The sequence below is a fragment of the Ascaphus truei genome, unplaced genomic scaffold (genome assembly GCF_040206685.1).
Source record: "Ascaphus truei isolate aAscTru1 unplaced genomic scaffold, aAscTru1.hap1 HAP1_SCAFFOLD_605, whole genome shotgun sequence".
Taxonomy (NCBI): Eukaryota; Metazoa; Chordata; class Amphibia; order Anura; family Ascaphidae; genus Ascaphus; species Ascaphus truei.
Genome location: NW_027456938.1, coordinates 92,355 through 107,506, shown reverse-complemented (window position 1 = coordinate 107,506; position 15,152 = coordinate 92,355). Strand labels below are relative to the sequence as shown.

Below are 15,152 nucleotides of genomic sequence, written 5' to 3'. Positions count from 1 at the left end.
GCTAGGCAGCAGGCGGCACTCCTGCTCCATGCGAGGAGGAGCTGAAAAGAAAAGAAAGTAAGAAGCCACGCAAAAGAGCAAACAAGACACAGCAAAAAGAAGGAGGCTTTATTTTGTCGTCATTTCATCTTCTTCTTTCTTTGCAAAAGAAAGAGCCAAAAATGCATGTTTGTTTTTTTTCTGTCAGACAGTCATTTGTTTCTATTTTTTGATACAAGCCAAATATCCCCAAAGGGAAGTGCACCGGTCCTGGAGGTACTGCAATACCAGGTCAATGCGTGGAGTGGACAGAGCAAGCTCTTCTTCCATCTCCCTGTTCTAAAAATCCATTTAATATATGGTCCCCAGATAGGGGACGTATCAGATATTAAACTGATAAGAACAGATACTACACTTGATCTTAGCCAAAAGGCCGAGAAGCGATAACCAGAAATGGGCCCCCGCCTGAGCGCCGCCCGACGGCCAGGGGCGCTACGCTTTAGGGAGAAGGGCAGAGGGAGCCGCTGGCTGCCCGCTCGCCTCCTCCCCCAGCAGGCCTGCCTCCAGTCCCTCCGCTCCTCCCGACACAGCCCCGGGGAGTCTATGCAGCAGCGGCGGCGACGACGACGACGGATGCAAAAGCCAAAGACTTTCTATGGAGTAAAGAAAAGCAGCCGCACACACTGCTGGGGGGCCCGCATGGCCAGCAAACAGCCAAAAAGGCACATGCTTCCAGTTCTTTTTCCGGCACCAGGCTTCGTCTGCTTATTTGCATAGGAACCGCCCACTTTTTCTCTGCTAGCCGACTCGTCCGGGCTGCCATGAAACTCAGGCAGCAAGCATGCAAGCAGCCAGTGGCTGGGCTTTTCAGTTCAGGTCATTTCAGCCAGCCAGCCATTGTGACAAGAAGCCAGCAAGTCAAGGCATTTGCTGCTTGCTGCTTGCTGCTTGCTGCTGCAGTGTTTGCTATGCAGGCTATTTGGATACAGCTTCAACAGGAGTTTCTTAGGCATCTGCTCGTTCGGACTGAATTAGGCTAGGCAGCAGGCGGCACTCCTGCTCCATGCGAGGAGGAGCTGAAAAGAAAAGAAAGTAAGAAGCCACGCAAAAGAGCAAACAAGACACAGCAAAAAGAAGGAGGCTTTATTTTGTCGTCATTTCATCTTCTTCTTTCTTTGCAAAAGAAAGAGCCAAAAATGCATGTTTGTTTTTTTTCTGTCAGACAGTCATTTGTTTCTATTTTTTGATACAAGCCAAATATCCCCAAAGGGAAGTGCACCGGTCCTGGAGGTACTGCAATACCAGGTCAATGCGTGGAGTGGACAGAGCAAGCTCTTCTTCCATCTCCCTGTTCTAAAAATCCATTTAATATATGGTCCCCAGATAGGGGACGTATCAGATATTAAACTGATAAGAACAGATACTACACTTGATCTTAGCCAAAAGGCCGAGAAGCGATAACCAGAAATGGGCCCCCGCCTGAGCGCCGCCCGACGGCCAGGGGCGCTACGCTTTAGGGAGAAGGGCAGAGGGAGCCGCTGGCTGCCCGCTCGCCTCCTCCCCCAGCAGGCCTGCCTCCAGTCCCTCCGCTCCTCCCGACACAGCCCCGGGGAGTCTATGCAGCAGCGGCGGCGACGACGACGACGGATGCAAAAGCCAAAGACTTTCTATGGAGTAAAGAAAAGCAGCCGCACACACTGCTGGGGGGCCCGCATGGCCAGCAAACAGCCAAAAAGGCACATGCTTCCAGTTCTTTTTCCGGCACCAGGCTTCGTCTGCTTATTTGCATAGGAACCGCCCACTTTTTCTCTGCTAGCCGACTCGTCCGGGCTGCCATGAAACTCAGGCAGCAAGCATGCAAGCAGCCAGTGGCTGGGCTTTTCAGTTCAGGTCATTTCAGCCAGCCAGCCATTGTGACAAGAAGCCAGCAAGTCAAGGCATTTGCTGCTTGCTGCTTGCTGCTTGCTGCTGCAGTGTTTGCTATGCAGGCTATTTGGATACAGCTTCAACAGGAGTTTCTTAGGCATCTGCTCGTTCGGACTGAATTAGGCTAGGCAGCAGGCGGCACTCCTGCTCCATGCGAGGAGGAGCTGAAAAGAAAAGAAAGTAAGAAGCCACGCAAAAGAGCAAACAAGACACAGCAAAAAGAAGGAGGCTTTATTTTGTCGTCATTTCATCTTCTTCTTTCTTTGCAAAAGAAAGAGCCAAAAATGCATGTTTGTTTTTTTTCTGTCAGACAGTCATTTGTTTCTATTTTTTGATACAAGCCAAATATCCCCAAAGGGAAGTGCACCGGTCCTGGAGGTACTGCAATACCAGGTCAATGCGTGGAGTGGACAGAGCAAGCTCTTCTTCCATCTCCCTGTTCTAAAAATCCATTTAATATATGGTCCCCAGATAGGGGACGTATCAGATATTAAACTGATAAGAACAGATACTACACTTGATCTTAGCCAAAAGGCCGAGAAGCGATAACCAGAAATGGGCCCCCGCCTGAGCGCCGCCCGACGGCCAGGGGCGCTACGCTTTAGGGAGAAGGGCAGAGGGAGCCGCTGGCTGCCCGCTCGCCTCCTCCCCCAGCAGGCCTGCCTCCAGTCCCTCCGCTCCTCCCGACACAGCCCCGGGGAGTCTATGCAGCAGCGGCGGCGACGACGACGACGGATGCAAAAGCCAAAGACTTTCTATGGAGTAAAGAAAAGCAGCCGCACACACTGCTGGGGGGCCCGCATGGCCAGCAAACAGCCAAAAAGGCACATGCTTCCAGTTCTTTTTCCGGCACCAGGCTTCGTCTGCTTATTTGCATAGGAACCGCCCACTTTTTCTCTGCTAGCCGACTCGTCCGGGCTGCCATGAAACTCAGGCAGCAAGCATGCAAGCAGCCAGTGGCTGGGCTTTTCAGTTCAGGTCATTTCAGCCAGCCAGCCATTGTGACAAGAAGCCAGCAAGTCAAGGCATTTGCTGCTTGCTGCTTGCTGCTTGCTGCTGCAGTGTTTGCTATGCAGGCTATTTGGATACAGCTTCAACAGGAGTTTCTTAGGCATCTGCTCGTTCGGACTGAATTAGGCTAGGCAGCAGGCGGCACTCCTGCTCCATGCGAGGAGGAGCTGAAAAGAAAAGAAAGTAAGAAGCCACGCAAAAGAGCAAACAAGACACAGCAAAAAGAAGGAGGCTTTATTTTGTCGTCATTTCATCTTCTTCTTTCTTTGCAAAAGAAAGAGCCAAAAATGCATGTTTGTTTTTTTTCTGTCAGACAGTCATTTGTTTCTATTTTTTGATACAAGCCAAATATCCCCAAAGGGAAGTGCACCGGTCCTGGAGGTACTGCAATACCAGGTCAATGCGTGGAGTGGACAGAGCAAGCTCTTCTTCCATCTCCCTGTTCTAAAAATCCATTTAATATATGGTCCCCAGATAGGGGACGTATCAGATATTAAACTGATAAGAACAGATTTTTTTTTTTTTTTTTTTTTTTTTTTTATTCATTACAACAAACTCTATTGCAACACTTTGTTTTTCAACAAATACTAAAATTTTACAAAAAAAAACAAACACGTTATTCATTTACAACAAACTCTATTGCAACACTTTGCTAATATTCATCTATTTCAAAACCAAAACATGTTTATACATTAATTCACCTTTCATATCAGAATTTTTCCTTCATATCATTCTATTCCCTCAAATAACAAAATACTCATATTTTTCCCACGTTTCTTTAAGAAAACACATCATGTACATAATTATATTTCCTTTTCTTAATTCCACATATATCCCTTACTTTTCATAAATACAGAAATTATCTCTGTGACAATCATATTTATACAGAACAAAACCTACACTTCATAATTCCACATCCCACACATTCCCATCCCCTCTAACTCAAATCATTACAACTTTTATGTCTTCATACACATTTTTCAAAACATATCACCACACTTGACATAACCTATATTTACATTCGGTAATCAACAAGAATCAAAACCACTCACTGACCTCTAACATATAATTCCTTCTATTTCAAAAACCAAACATATTTATACATTAATTCACTTTTCATATCAGGATTTTTCCTTTATATCATTCTATTCCCTCAGATAACAAATACTCATACTTTTCCCTGTTTCTTTAAGAACCCCATCATGTGCATAATTATATTTCATCCGAAAACGTTCTATATACATCCTCTATGGCCTCCTCTAACTGCTCGTTACTACAAATCATAGCCCAAACATTTGCCATTCTTATTTGATCCTGGAACACCTCTTTTATTCTCTCTATCTTTTCCTCCTCATTCCCCTCTTCACTACCTTCCATTTCCTCCCCCTTTACCTCCACAGACACCCTCTCTTCCTCCTCCACAACCACACTCTCTTCCTCCTCCACAGACACACTCTCTTCCTCCTTCACAGACACACTCTCTTCCTCCTCCACCGACACTCTCTCTTCCTCCTCCTCCTCCATAGACACACTCTCTTCCTCTCCTAACTCATTCTCCTTCCCCCTATCCTGCCCACAGTTCTCAAACTCCCTTTCCTCCTCCTGAACCCTGATTTCTTCCTCCCCCACACTGTCCCCTTTTCCTTCATCTTTATCTACACCAAAACCTAAAGAATCCTTCTCTATTCTTTGCTGACACTGTTCTATCCTCATTTTTCCAGATCTTGCTTTCTTATCCTCCTCTATAACTTTCGCCACATTTTCCCATCTGCACGTTTTCATCCCTCGTGTATAAGTCTTTTTGTGGCACTGACGTGCCAAATGTCCCGTAACACCACAATTGTCACATCTCTTTGGAGCGCTACAAAGCGCTGCGACATGTCCTTCCTTGTTGCAATTACGGCATATTCTCCCATTAGGCCTCCCTGGATACCTCAGGAAGCCTTTGTTTACTCCAATGCAGAAATTGTCCGGGGGGTGCATCACTCCCCCTCCATTCTCAAAATCCAGCCTGAAACGTACAGTAAACAGTCTTTCTCCGTTGAAAATCCCATACATATTTCTTTGTTTCTCACCACCACCCACCACAAAACAAAATCTCTCCAGGAACGACACGATTTCCACCTCCTCCACAAAGGCATTGTACATGTGTACAAGCATTGGGCGCTCCTCTAGCAGAAAGCTAGGTACTGCCTGTATTCCCATCTCTTCCAGATCATCTCTTTTCTTTTTGCAAGCCTCATACGCATTGCCGCACTCCATCTCTTCTCCAAATGACACATCATAAATCCCCTTCCTTGGGAACGCCTGCAAGCAGTAAATGCTGCCGATATCCACTTCCAGCACATCTCTCAGGACATCCTCCACGATGGTTTGGAGTCCCACACGCCATCTCTCAGCCTCCACCACCAGGAGTCTGATGGTGTTTCTTCCAGAACTTCCAGCCTCCATCTTTATCTTCTCTCCGTCAAAACCGGCCGTCCAGGGTCAGGTGCGGCGCCCCTATAGCAGCATGAGGGTTTAGTTCCTGGGGAACGATCCCTCAAGGCCAAGGCGCCGGCCCCTCTCCTTCTCTCTCTCCTGATCGCCTCCCGTGCTCGAGTTAGCGTGACTCCCTCATAGCAGCATGGGTCTTAAGCTCCCCAGGAAGCGATGACCCAAGGCCAAGGAGTCACAGACTCAGCGCAACCTCTCAGCCCAGACACTTGATCTGAGCCAAAAGGCCGAGAAGCGATAACCAGAAATGGGCCCCCGCCTGAGCGCCGCCCGACGGCCAGGGGCGCTACGCTTTAGGGAGAAGGGCAGAGGGAGCCGCTGGCTGCCCGCTCGCCTCCTCCCCCAGCAGGCCTGCCTCCAGTCCCTCCGCTCCTCCCGACACAGCCCCGGGGAGTCTATGCAGCAGCGGCGGCGACGACGACGACGGATGCAAAAGCCAAAGACTTTCTATGGAGTAAAGAAAAGCAGCCGCACACACTGCTGGGGGGCCCGCATGGCCAGCAAACAGCCAAAAAGGCACATGCTTCCAGTTCTTTTTCCGGCACCAGGCTTCGTCTGCTTATTTGCATAGGAACCGCCCACTTTTTCTCTGCTAGCCGACTCGTCCGGGCTGCCATGAAACTCAGGCAGCAAGCATGCAAGCAGCCAGTGGCTGGGCTTTTCAGTTCAGGTCATTTCAGCCAGCCAGCCATTGTGACAAGAAGCCAGCAAGTCAAGGCATTTGCTGCTTGCTGCTTGCTGCTTGCTGCTGCAGTGTTTGCTATGCAGGCTATTTGGATACAGCTTCAACAGGAGTTTCTTAGGCATCTGCTCGTTCGGACTGAATTAGGCTAGGCAGCAGGCGGCACTCCTGCTCCATGCGAGGAGGAGCTGAAAAGAAAAGAAAGTAAGAAGCCACGCAAAAGAGCAAACAAGACACAGCAAAAAGAAGGAGGCTTTATTTTGTCGTCATTTCATCTTCTTCTTTCTTTGCAAAAGAAAGAGCCAAAAATGCATGTTTGTTTTTTTTCTGTCAGACAGTCATTTGTTTCTATTTTTTGATACAAGCCAAATATCCCCAAAGGGAAGTGCACCGGTCCTGGAGGTACTGCAATACCAGGTCAATGCGTGGAGTGGACAGAGCAAGCTCTTCTTCCATCTCCCTGTTCTAAAAATCCATTTAATATATGGTCCCCAGATAGGGGACGTATCAGATATTAAACTGATAAGAACAGATACTACACTTGATCTTAGCCAAAAGGCCGAGAAGCGATAACCAGAAATGGGCCCCCGCCTGAGCGCCGCCCGACGGCCAGGGGCGCTACGCTTTAGGGAGAAGGGCAGAGGGAGCCGCTGGCTGCCCGCTCGCCTCCTCCCCCAGCAGGCCTGCCTCCAGTCCCTCCGCTCCTCCCGACACAGCCCCGGGGAGTCTATGCAGCAGCGGCGGCGACGACGACGACGGATGCAAAAGCCAAAGACTTTCTATGGAGTAAAGAAAAGCAGCCGCACACACTGCTGGGGGGCCCGCATGGCCAGCAAACAGCCAAAAAGGCACATGCTTCCAGTTCTTTTTCCGGCACCAGGCTTCGTCTGCTTATTTGCATAGGAACCGCCCACTTTTTCTCTGCTAGCCGACTCGTCCGGGCTGCCATGAAACTCAGGCAGCAAGCATGCAAGCAGCCAGTGGCTGGGCTTTTCAGTTCAGGTCATTTCAGCCAGCCAGCCATTGTGACAAGAAGCCAGCAAGTCAAGGCATTTGCTGCTTGCTGCTTGCTGCTTGCTGCTGCAGTGTTTGCTATGCAGGCTATTTGGATACAGCTTCAACAGGAGTTTCTTAGGCATCTGCTCGTTCGGACTGAATTAGGCTAGGCAGCAGGCGGCACTCCTGCTCCATGCGAGGAGGAGCTGAAAAGAAAAGAAAGTAAGAAGCCACGCAAAAGAGCAAACAAGACACAGCAAAAAGAAGGAGGCTTTATTTTGTCGTCATTTCATCTTCTTCTTTCTTTGCAAAAGAAAGAGCCAAAAATGCATGTTTGTTTTTTTTCTGTCAGACAGTCATTTGTTTCTATTTTTTGATACAAGCCAAATATCCCCAAAGGGAAGTGCACCGGTCCTGGAGGTACTGCAATACCAGGTCAATGCGTGGAGTGGACAGAGCAAGCTCTTCTTCCATCTCCCTGTTCTAAAAATCCATTTAATATATGGTCCCCAGATAGGGGACGTATCAGATATTAAACTGATAAGAACAGATACTACACTTGATCTTAGCCAAAAGGCCGAGAAGCGATAACCAGAAATGGGCCCCCGCCTGAGCGCCGCCCGACGGCCAGGGGCGCTACGCTTTAGGGAGAAGGGCAGAGGGAGCCGCTGGCTGCCCGCTCGCCTCCTCCCCCAGCAGGCCTGCCTCCAGTCCCTCCGCTCCTCCCGACACAGCCCCGGGGAGTCTATGCAGCAGCGGCGGCGACGACGACGACGGATGCAAAAGCCAAAGACTTTCTATGGAGTAAAGAAAAGCAGCCGCACACACTGCTGGGGGGCCCGCATGGCCAGCAAACAGCCAAAAAGGCACATGCTTCCAGTTCTTTTTCCGGCACCAGGCTTCGTCTGCTTATTTGCATAGGAACCGCCCACTTTTTCTCTGCTAGCCGACTCGTCCGGGCTGCCATGAAACTCAGGCAGCAAGCATGCAAGCAGCCAGTGGCTGGGCTTTTCAGTTCAGGTCATTTCAGCCAGCCAGCCATTGTGACAAGAAGCCAGCAAGTCAAGGCATTTGCTGCTTGCTGCTTGCTGCTTGCTGCTGCAGTGTTTGCTATGCAGGCTATTTGGATACAGCTTCAACAGGAGTTTCTTAGGCATCTGCTCGTTCGGACTGAATTAGGCTAGGCAGCAGGCGGCACTCCTGCTCCATGCGAGGAGGAGCTGAAAAGAAAAGAAAGTAAGAAGCCACGCAAAAGAGCAAACAAGACACAGCAAAAAGAAGGAGGCTTTATTTTGTCGTCATTTCATCTTCTTCTTTCTTTGCAAAAGAAAGAGCCAAAAATGCATGTTTGTTTTTTTTCTGTCAGACAGTCATTTGTTTCTATTTTTTGATACAAGCCAAATATCCCCAAAGGGAAGTGCACCGGTCCTGGAGGTACTGCAATACCAGGTCAATGCGTGGAGTGGACAGAGCAAGCTCTTCTTCCATCTCCCTGTTCTAAAAATCCATTTAATATATGGTCCCCAGATAGGGGACGTATCAGATATTAAACTGATAAGAACAGATACTACACTTGATCTTAGCCAAAAGGCCGAGAAGCGATAACCAGAAATGGGCCCCCGCCTGAGCGCCGCCCGACGGCCAGGGGCGCTACGCTTTAGGGAGAAGGGCAGAGGGAGCCGCTGGCTGCCCGCTCGCCTCCTCCCCCAGCAGGCCTGCCTCCAGTCCCTCCGCTCCTCCCGACACAGCCCCGGGGAGTCTATGCAGCAGCGGCGGCGACGACGACGACGGATGCAAAAGCCAAAGACTTTCTATGGAGTAAAGAAAAGCAGCCGCACACACTGCTGGGGGGCCCGCATGGCCAGCAAACAGCCAAAAAGGCACATGCTTCCAGTTCTTTTTCCGGCACCAGGCTTCGTCTGCTTATTTGCATAGGAACCGCCCACTTTTTCTCTGCTAGCCGACTCGTCCGGGCTGCCATGAAACTCAGGCAGCAAGCATGCAAGCAGCCAGTGGCTGGGCTTTTCAGTTCAGGTCATTTCAGCCAGCCAGCCATTGTGACAAGAAGCCAGCAAGTCAAGGCATTTGCTGCTTGCTGCTTGCTGCTTGCTGCTGCAGTGTTTGCTATGCAGGCTATTTGGATACAGCTTCAACAGGAGTTTCTTAGGCATCTGCTCGTTCGGACTGAATTAGGCTAGGCAGCAGGCGGCACTCCTGCTCCATGCGAGGAGGAGCTGAAAAGAAAAGAAAGTAAGAAGCCACGCAAAAGAGCAAACAAGACACAGCAAAAAGAAGGAGGCTTTATTTTGTCGTCATTTCATCTTCTTCTTTCTTTGCAAAAGAAAGAGCCAAAAATGCATGTTTGTTTTTTTTCTGTCAGACAGTCATTTGTTTCTATTTTTTGATACAAGCCAAATATCCCCAAAGGGAAGTGCACCGGTCCTGGAGGTACTGCAATACCAGGTCAATGCGTGGAGTGGACAGAGCAAGCTCTTCTTCCATCTCCCTGTTCTAAAAATCCATTTAATATATGGTCCCCAGATAGGGGACGTATCAGATATTAAACTGATAAGAACAGATACTACACTTGATCTTAGCCAAAAGGCCGAGAAGCGATAACCAGAAATGGGCCCCCGCCTGAGCGCCGCCCGACGGCCAGGGGCGCTACGCTTTAGGGAGAAGGGCAGAGGGAGCCGCTGGCTGCCCGCTCGCCTCCTCCCCCAGCAGGCCTGCCTCCAGTCCCTCCGCTCCTCCCGACACAGCCCCGGGGAGTCTATGCAGCAGCGGCGGCGACGACGACGACGGATGCAAAAGCCAAAGACTTTCTATGGAGTAAAGAAAAGCAGCCGCACACACTGCTGGGGGGCCCGCATGGCCAGCAAACAGCCAAAAAGGCACATGCTTCCAGTTCTTTTTCCGGCACCAGGCTTCGTCTGCTTATTTGCATAGGAACCGCCCACTTTTTCTCTGCTAGCCGACTCGTCCGGGCTGCCATGAAACTCAGGCAGCAAGCATGCAAGCAGCCAGTGGCTGGGCTTTTCAGTTCAGGTCATTTCAGCCAGCCAGCCATTGTGACAAGAAGCCAGCAAGTCAAGGCATTTGCTGCTTGCTGCTTGCTGCTTGCTGCTGCAGTGTTTGCTATGCAGGCTATTTGGATACAGCTTCAACAGGAGTTTCTTAGGCATCTGCTCGTTCGGACTGAATTAGGCTAGGCAGCAGGCGGCACTCCTGCTCCATGCGAGGAGGAGCTGAAAAGAAAAGAAAGTAAGAAGCCACGCAAAAGAGCAAACAAGACACAGCAAAAAGAAGGAGGCTTTATTTTGTCGTCATTTCATCTTCTTCTTTCTTTGCAAAAGAAAGAGCCAAAAATGCATGTTTGTTTTTTTTCTGTCAGACAGTCATTTGTTTCTATTTTTTGATACAAGCCAAATATCCCCAAAGGGAAGTGCACCGGTCCTGGAGGTACTGCAATACCAGGTCAATGCGTGGAGTGGACAGAGCAAGCTCTTCTTCCATCTCCCTGTTCTAAAAATCCATTTAATATATGGTCCCCAGATAGGGGACGTATCAGATATTAAACTGATAAGAACAGATACTACACTTGATCTTAGCCAAAAGGCCGAGAAGCGATAACCAGAAATGGGCCCCCGCCTGAGCGCCGCCCGACGGCCAGGGGCGCTACGCTTTAGGGAGAAGGGCAGAGGGAGCCGCTGGCTGCCCGCTCGCCTCCTCCCCCAGCAGGCCTGCCTCCAGTCCCTCCGCTCCTCCCGACACAGCCCCGGGGAGTCTATGCAGCAGCGGCGGCGACGACGACGACGGATGCAAAAGCCAAAGACTTTCTATGGAGTAAAGAAAAGCAGCCGCACACACTGCTGGGGGGCCCGCATGGCCAGCAAACAGCCAAAAAGGCACATGCTTCCAGTTCTTTTTCCGGCACCAGGCTTCGTCTGCTTATTTGCATAGGAACCGCCCACTTTTTCTCTGCTAGCCGACTCGTCCGGGCTGCCATGAAACTCAGGCAGCAAGCATGCAAGCAGCCAGTGGCTGGGCTTTTCAGTTCAGGTCATTTCAGCCAGCCAGCCATTGTGACAAGAAGCCAGCAAGTCAAGGCATTTGCTGCTTGCTGCTTGCTGCTTGCTGCTGCAGTGTTTGCTATGCAGGCTATTTGGATACAGCTTCAACAGGAGTTTCTTAGGCATCTGCTCGTTCGGACTGAATTAGGCTAGGCAGCAGGCGGCACTCCTGCTCCATGCGAGGAGGAGCTGAAAAGAAAAGAAAGTAAGAAGCCACGCAAAAGAGCAAACAAGACACAGCAAAAAGAAGGAGGCTTTATTTTGTCGTCATTTCATCTTCTTCTTTCTTTGCAAAAGAAAGAGCCAAAAATGCATGTTTGTTTTTTTTCTGTCAGACAGTCATTTGTTTCTATTTTTTGATACAAGCCAAATATCCCCAAAGGGAAGTGCACCGGTCCTGGAGGTACTGCAATACCAGGTCAATGCGTGGAGTGGACAGAGCAAGCTCTTCTTCCATCTCCCTGTTCTAAAAATCCATTTAATATATGGTCCCCAGATAGGGGACGTATCAGATATTAAACTGATAAGAACAGATACTACACTTGATCTTAGCCAAAAGGCCGAGAAGCGATAACCAGAAATGGGCCCCCGCCTGAGCGCCGCCCGACGGCCAGGGGCGCTACGCTTTAGGGAGAAGGGCAGAGGGAGCCGCTGGCTGCCCGCTCGCCTCCTCCCCCAGCAGGCCTGCCTCCAGTCCCTCCGCTCCTCCCGACACAGCCCCGGGGAGTCTATGCAGCAGCGGCGGCGACGACGACGACGGATGCAAAAGCCAAAGACTTTCTATGGAGTAAAGAAAAGCAGCCGCACACACTGCTGGGGGGCCCGCATGGCCAGCAAACAGCCAAAAAGGCACATGCTTCCAGTTCTTTTTCCGGCACCAGGCTTCGTCTGCTTATTTGCATAGGAACCGCCCACTTTTTCTCTGCTAGCCGACTCGTCCGGGCTGCCATGAAACTCAGGCAGCAAGCATGCAAGCAGCCAGTGGCTGGGCTTTTCAGTTCAGGTCATTTCAGCCAGCCAGCCATTGTGACAAGAAGCCAGCAAGTCAAGGCATTTGCTGCTTGCTGCTTGCTGCTTGCTGCTGCAGTGTTTGCTATGCAGGCTATTTGGATACAGCTTCAACAGGAGTTTCTTAGGCATCTGCTCGTTCGGACTGAATTAGGCTAGGCAGCAGGCGGCACTCCTGCTCCATGCGAGGAGGAGCTGAAAAGAAAAGAAAGTAAGAAGCCACGCAAAAGAGCAAACAAGACACAGCAAAAAGAAGGAGGCTTTATTTTGTCGTCATTTCATCTTCTTCTTTCTTTGCAAAAGAAAGAGCCAAAAATGCATGTTTGTTTTTTTTCTGTCAGACAGTCATTTGTTTCTATTTTTTGATACAAGCCAAATATCCCCAAAGGGAAGTGCACCGGTCCTGGAGGTACTGCAATACCAGGTCAATGCGTGGAGTGGACAGAGCAAGCTCTTCTTCCATCTCCCTGTTCTAAAAATCCATTTAATATATGGTCCCCAGATAGGGGACGTATCAGATATTAAACTGATAAGAACAGATTTTTTTGTTTTAAATGTTTATTTACATTCATATATTTACAAAACCAATAAATTTTGTACATTCACAAATCAACATTTTCACTTTAACTTTTCCACCAATCAGATATACCTTGCATAATTTCCCTTACACCCGCCTTTTACTTCTCTCATTACTTGCTATTTGTCTCTCTAACAACTTCCTATATCTTTCCTTTTCTGTCTCAAACTCCTTTGGCGACATCTTTTCCTTATTAGATAGCATCTTCTCTATGTCATATACTCTTTGGTCTGTCCCCCCATGAGGGTTTGCCTGCTGTATCATCTTATACCATACTTTTGCCTCTCCTATTTTCTCCTCAACCTCCTTTATTTTCTTGTCTAAATATTCCTTTTTTTTTTCCATTTCCCAGCTTGTTTTATACACAGAGTCCTTTTCTTCTTTTTTACTTGGGTGACCCTTATCCTTTTCTTGCACCCCACTTTCTTCACTTTCTGACCTCTCTGCCATTGAGGCTGCTCCTCCTTCACTTTCACTCCTACTTGTCCCTCCCACTTTCCGTTCTAGCATCCTTGTTGCCTCCCCCCCCTTTTTCTCTTTATTTTGCTTTCCACTTCTTTCACTTTCAGATGAGGAGATCCCTCCCCAATCACTCCCACTACTCCCATCTATTCTTAACATTTCTGCTACTTTTTCCCCACTCACTCCACTAACCCTCACTTTCTCTTTTTCCCCAACTATCTGCCTACATACTCCTACTATTTCCTCTTGTTCTAACCTCTTTAGATTAATTTTTCCTTCAGTTTCCTTTGCTATCTCCTGTCTTTTCTCTTGACTTTCTAAAGATGTTCTAACCCCCCAATCCTCATCTCTTTTTGCTTTCGCACCAGGATAACCTACAAATTCCTCTTCAACTCTCCCCTTCCTTGCAATTATGACCTCACTTCTCTTCCCCTGTTCTACTTCACACACGCTTTCCTCACCTTCTATTCTAAGTACCTCCTGGGATTTCTTTCCTTCTAATGTGACCTCGCTTACCTCTCTTTGCTCTTCTTCAATAATCCTTTCATACTCTTCTAAATTTTTGTTTACATGATGCTCTACATGTTTAAGTTTACCTATCATTTCCTCTGTATTGTTTTTCTTTAAATCACTCATGGCTGCCACCCATTTATTCATGCTTTCTTCATACTTCTCCCCCCATCTCGTGACACACTCCGCGTATGTCCACTTTTTGCCACTCTCTCTTGACTTTATTATCTCTTCTCTTTCTTCTGCACTCACTTTTTGCCACTGCTTTCCTCCTTTCCTTTTTTTTTTCTTTTGGCTCACCCCACTTGGCCCTGCCTCCTCCTTCTCCACAAAACTACTTGTCTGTTCTTTCCTTTTTAAAACTTTTTTCCCAGTTGATGTGCACTCCATCTCGGAATTTTCTCCCTCGGAATCAGTCATATATACCCCACTGCCAAAAATGCTTTCTTCCTGTTCGGAAGGCAGTACCAACAGCTCTATTGACTCTTCCTGCGCCCTCTGACTCTTTCCTTCCTCCACCTCCAAACACACTAATTTTTCCTCTGAGGCAAGTTGCTCCCAAAAAACCCCCCCCACTTTTTTAAACCCCAAATCGCTTCTGAACTCTTCCTCCCCCCTAAATTTTCTATCCCATTCTTCTTCTTCCGCTGTCCATTCTGTTTTCACTACCTCATATTCCTCCTTTGTCATTCCCTTCCTTATGTCCATAATTTTGTCAAGCTGTTCCCCTATCACTTTATTACTTATCCCTTCTTTTGCTTTCCGCATCACTCTAACCCAAAACTCCCCATCACCTACTTTTTTTTGAAAATCTTCCAATTTTCCTTTTAGCCCCTCCTCTCCTTCCCTTTCCCATATCATCTCTTCTTTCCCTCCCTCCCCCTGCACCATCTGTATTGGATTAGTTTCGCTCTCCCCCTCTTCCTTCTTCCTGGCTTCTTCCTCCAGCATTGCTTCTCCCTCCAATCTAAATTCCTCATCCCTCAACCACTTCATCTGATCTTCTCTCAAACTCACATATTGCTCCACAGACATACCCGCTCTTCTTTTCATAATCTCATCTAATTCGCTTATTAGTTCTCTTTTACTCATCCCCTTTTTCTGCAACACCTTCATCCATAACTTAATATCCCCCACTTCCTTCTGAAACACCTCTACTTTGTTCTTTAGATCTTCCTCCTCTTCCTGTACCTCCATTCTTTCGGCCCAATTCCCACTCTTTCCCTTTCCATGCGAATAATGAATTAGAAAGTCATCCTCCTCTTTCTTTTCCCTCCTCTCATTTTCAAGGTACATCTCTATAATAGCAGGGTCACCCTCTATGAGTGTATCCCCCTTCTCATTTTCCACATCATCAGACATCTGCTCCAATCCCACCTCCCCCTCCCGCTTTGCCACCCGGGCATAGGTCCTTCTCTTGTTGCACTGTCGT

The 15,152-nt window shown here is 48.5% G+C and overlaps 9 non-coding genes and 2 pseudogenes across 9 annotated transcripts; all 11 read right to left on the bottom strand.

Annotated features, from left to right (window-relative positions):
- Positions 1–233: 233 nt before the first annotated feature.
- On the bottom strand, positions 234–424 carry LOC142485453 (U2 spliceosomal RNA). Its single transcript, XR_012798496.1, has one exon. It is a non-coding gene; the product is annotated as a U2 spliceosomal RNA (small nuclear RNA).
- An 823-nt stretch (positions 425–1,247) lies between these two features.
- LOC142485452 (U2 spliceosomal RNA) lies at positions 1,248–1,438 on the bottom strand. The gene has a single exon (XR_012798495.1). It is a non-coding gene; the product is annotated as a U2 spliceosomal RNA (small nuclear RNA).
- Positions 1,439–2,261: 823 nt separating this feature from the next.
- LOC142485451 (U2 spliceosomal RNA) lies at positions 2,262–2,452 on the bottom strand. Its single transcript, XR_012798494.1, has one exon. It is a non-coding gene; the product is annotated as a U2 spliceosomal RNA (small nuclear RNA).
- An 823-nt stretch (positions 2,453–3,275) lies between these two features.
- Positions 3,276–3,477, bottom strand: LOC142485537 (U2 spliceosomal RNA; annotated as a pseudogene).
- A 2,997-nt stretch (positions 3,478–6,474) lies between these two features.
- On the bottom strand, positions 6,475–6,665 carry LOC142485449 (U2 spliceosomal RNA). Its single transcript, XR_012798492.1, has one exon. It is a non-coding gene; the product is annotated as a U2 spliceosomal RNA (small nuclear RNA).
- Positions 6,666–7,488: 823 nt separating this feature from the next.
- Positions 7,489–7,679, bottom strand: LOC142485448 (U2 spliceosomal RNA). The gene has a single exon (XR_012798491.1). It is a non-coding gene; the product is annotated as a U2 spliceosomal RNA (small nuclear RNA).
- Positions 7,680–8,502: 823 nt separating this feature from the next.
- On the bottom strand, positions 8,503–8,693 carry LOC142485447 (U2 spliceosomal RNA). The gene has a single exon (XR_012798490.1). It is a non-coding gene; the product is annotated as a U2 spliceosomal RNA (small nuclear RNA).
- Positions 8,694–9,516: 823 nt separating this feature from the next.
- LOC142485446 (U2 spliceosomal RNA) lies at positions 9,517–9,707 on the bottom strand. The gene has a single exon (XR_012798489.1). It is a non-coding gene; the product is annotated as a U2 spliceosomal RNA (small nuclear RNA).
- Positions 9,708–10,530: 823 nt separating this feature from the next.
- LOC142485445 (U2 spliceosomal RNA) lies at positions 10,531–10,721 on the bottom strand. Its single transcript, XR_012798488.1, has one exon. It is a non-coding gene; the product is annotated as a U2 spliceosomal RNA (small nuclear RNA).
- An 823-nt stretch (positions 10,722–11,544) lies between these two features.
- LOC142485444 (U2 spliceosomal RNA) lies at positions 11,545–11,735 on the bottom strand. The gene has a single exon (XR_012798487.1). It is a non-coding gene; the product is annotated as a U2 spliceosomal RNA (small nuclear RNA).
- An 823-nt stretch (positions 11,736–12,558) lies between these two features.
- LOC142485521 (U2 spliceosomal RNA) lies at positions 12,559–12,760 on the bottom strand (annotated as a pseudogene).
- Positions 12,761–15,152: the final 2,392 nt, after the last annotated feature.